We start from the raw sequence: 3250 nt of genomic DNA on the forward strand, positions 1-3250 counted from the left end.
AGTGCTGGGATTAAAGGCGTGCGCCACCACCGCCCAGCTATGAGCCTACTTTTTTCCTCCCTTTTCTTGACATTTTTCTTTCATTGTTTTATTCCCAAGCTTCTCAATTTTCATCTGATTTTTTCCAGTTGCTCAGCCATGTGAGTGCAGGAGCCCAAAGAGGTCAGAAGCAACAGATGTCCGGGAGCTGGAGTTACAGATGGTTGTGAGCTACCTGGCATGTGTCAAATACAGGTCCTCTGGAAAAGCAGCATGTTTTCTCAACTGCTAAGGAATTTTATTACCAACCTTCCCATGTAGACATTAAAATAAAGCTTAATTTTTGCTCCTGTCAAACTGGTACATAGCTAATTAAGTATAAAATATAAACTGAGTTTCTCTTTCGTAATTATAAAACCTTTAATTTGAAATTGAGTTAATTTAAATTGAACTGACAGAATGGAGCCCTGAATTATGGTAAAAGAGTTCCTGATGAAGCAGCCTGAGTATTTCGGGACTAAACAAAGGACAGAAAATTCACCATAGAAGAGTCTTTAGTGTTAGAATTGGCACTACTCGCTTTAATATCAAGTGTTCACAAAAGACCTAAAGTAGAACAAAGTATCTCCAAGGAAAATAAAAGTTCAAGTTAGATTCCTGCTCTCATTTAAAAAGTAATTTTTGAAAAGCAAACCCAAGTTTCATATAACAAGTCTGTTTTATCTTGAAATAGCAAACAAATACTGTATTGTATTGTATTGGAGAGAGAGAGAGAGAGAGAGAGAGAGAGAGAGAGAGAGAGCTCACAGGTTTGTTGTTGTTTTAGAGGCAGGGTCTCACCATGTAGATCTGGCTGTCCTCCTGAGTACTGAGATTAAAGGAGTGCACCAGAATACCTGCCTCTGGCTAGGTATATTTTAAACCTCCAAAGGTGCAAGAAAGAAAAATGTGTCATTTACTAATTACACAGATGCTGAATCATTAAAGCTAAACTTTATTCCATTTTCATTTTAACATTCCCATGGCATAGATGTCTTACATATTATGTTTATAAACCAAAATGTGAAAGTTGATTTTTTTCTTTTCATTCACTCAATATACCCAGAATTCTAATATACTTTTAAAAAAGACTATTACCAGTTGCTTGAGGAGTGGTGGCATATCCAGGAAGCTGATGAGAGGCTGTGAACGTCTGTCTCTGAAGAACATCTGATTCAGACTGTGAGGGATGTCCATCTTCATAGCTTAAATGAGAGAGGACAGTATTAAAAACAAAAAATCACCTCAATAAAATAATAAAAATTATTTACAGGAGAACTACCAGCTGTAAGTTGTTTTACACAAAGAGCATATGGACTGAGCAAAAACTAAAAGCTACTGTATGCAATGGTGTCAGCGTTTGGATGCTGATTATGGGATGGATCCCCGGATATGGCAGTCTCTAGATGGTCCATCTTTTCGTCTCAGCTCCAAACTTTGTCTCTGTAACTCCTTCCATGGGTGTTTTGTTCCCAATTCTAAGAAGGGGCAAAGTGTCCACACTTTGGTCTCCGTTCTTCTTGAGTTTCATGCGTTTAGCAAATTGTATCTTATATCTTGGGTATTCTAAATTTCTGGGCTAATATCCACTTATCAGTGAGTACAAGAAATAAAATATAAAATTTATTTAAACTCAAATAAAGGTTGACATTTTAATGAAAAAAAAAAAAAAACTAAAACACATAGAATAAACTTCACAGGTAGGGATGGTGATGCATGCTGACTAAGCGCCTGGGTTGGCTCCTAGCACTAAACAGTAAGTTTATTATCATTTATATAGTGGAATATACTAATTTTAAGGATTAGGATCACTGAGTTTGGTAAGCATATGTTGGTCTAGTAAACATATGCAACCTAATCATTATGTATATATTGTGCTAAAACAAAGAAGTTTAGAAATTAGTATATCAGACAGGCAGTGATGCCTCTTTAAGCCTTCATATTTCATTGAATTGCCATCTTCCACCCCCCTCCACATTCATTGTTCCTTTCCTATATTATGTCTTATACTTTTCCGGATATACTGAATTTAAATATGTAAAAACAGTGTATAAAACAATGGTTTCACAATGACACTTTTATACATGTATAGCGTGTGTTTATATCACATTTTCTTCATCCAATCATCCATTGGTGAGCACCTAAGCCAATCTCACAATTCACAATTGTGAATACTGAGTCGAGACAAGATATCCAACACTGCAGGTAATTCTGCCTTATGCTGACTTACTACCTCAGAGTATACTGCCCAAGAGCATTATAGCAGGATGGTACATAGGTTTAGTTCTTTGAGAAATCTCAATAATGACTTTCACAGCATATGGACTAATTCATATCCCCACAAATACACAAATATAGAGATCTTTTCCCCTTCCACCAACCTCTGCATCTGTTTTATTTTCTTGATGATAACCTGGTGTAAGATGCAAACTCAGTGCAGTTTTGATGGCTAAGGCTATTAGAAATGTTTGATTCACTGGTCCACTTATTTACTAGATTATCTCTTAGTACACAGTTTTAGATTTGTTATTCTTCAATGTCTGTGTCTATGCCTCATGTGAATGTATGCATATCCCATGCATAGAGGAGCTCTAGGAAACCAACTGAGAGAAAGTGGGAGGGACCCCCGACCTGGAGTTAGGGCAGTTGTGAGCTACTATTCAGGTGCCGGGAACCACCCCAGTCCTGTATAAGAACAGTAAGTGCAGCTAGAGAAAGCGCCCAACGAGCTGAAGGGGTTTGCACCCCATAGAAGGAACAACCATATGAACTAACCAGTACCCCGGAGCTCCTTGGGACTAAACCACCAACCAAAGAAAACACATGGTGGGTCTTGTGGTTCTAGCTGCATATGTAGCAGAGGATGGCCTAGTTGGTCATCAATGGGAGGAGAGTTCCTAGGTCCTGTGAAGGTTCTATGCCCCAGTATAGGGGAATGCCAGGGCCAGGAATGGGAGTGGGTCGGTTGGGGAGCAGGGGGAGGGGGGGGGATAGGGAATTTTCAGAGAGGAAACTAGGTTAAGGTGATACCATTTGAAATGTACATGAAGAAAATATCTTAGAAAAAAAAAAAAAAGCCAGGCATGGTGGCGCACGCCTTTAATCCCAGCACTCGGGAGGCAGAGGCAGGTGGATTTGAGTTCGAGGTCAGCTTGGTCTACAAAGTGAGTTCCAGGACAGCCAGAGCTATACAGAGAAACCCTGTCTCAAAAAACTCAAAAAAAAAAAAAAA

The 3250-nt window shown here is 38.8% G+C and overlaps 1 protein-coding gene across 2 annotated transcripts in view; it reads right to left on the reverse strand.

Moving 5' to 3' along the window:
* Qser1 (glutamine and serine rich 1) overlaps positions 1-3250 on the reverse strand; it is a 61645-nt gene that overhangs the window by 42125 nt on the left and 16270 nt on the right. For both annotated transcript variants that reach the window (XM_021156507.2, XM_021156510.2), the window contains exon 2: positions 1117-1223. The gene's annotated coding sequence lies outside the window, so the exon portion shown is untranslated. The remainder of the gene's footprint in view (positions 1-1116; positions 1224-3250) is intronic.

Source organism: Mus caroli, chromosome 2 (genome assembly GCF_900094665.2).
Source record: "Mus caroli chromosome 2, CAROLI_EIJ_v1.1, whole genome shotgun sequence".
NCBI classification, from domain to species: Eukaryota; Metazoa; Chordata; class Mammalia; order Rodentia; family Muridae; genus Mus; species Mus caroli.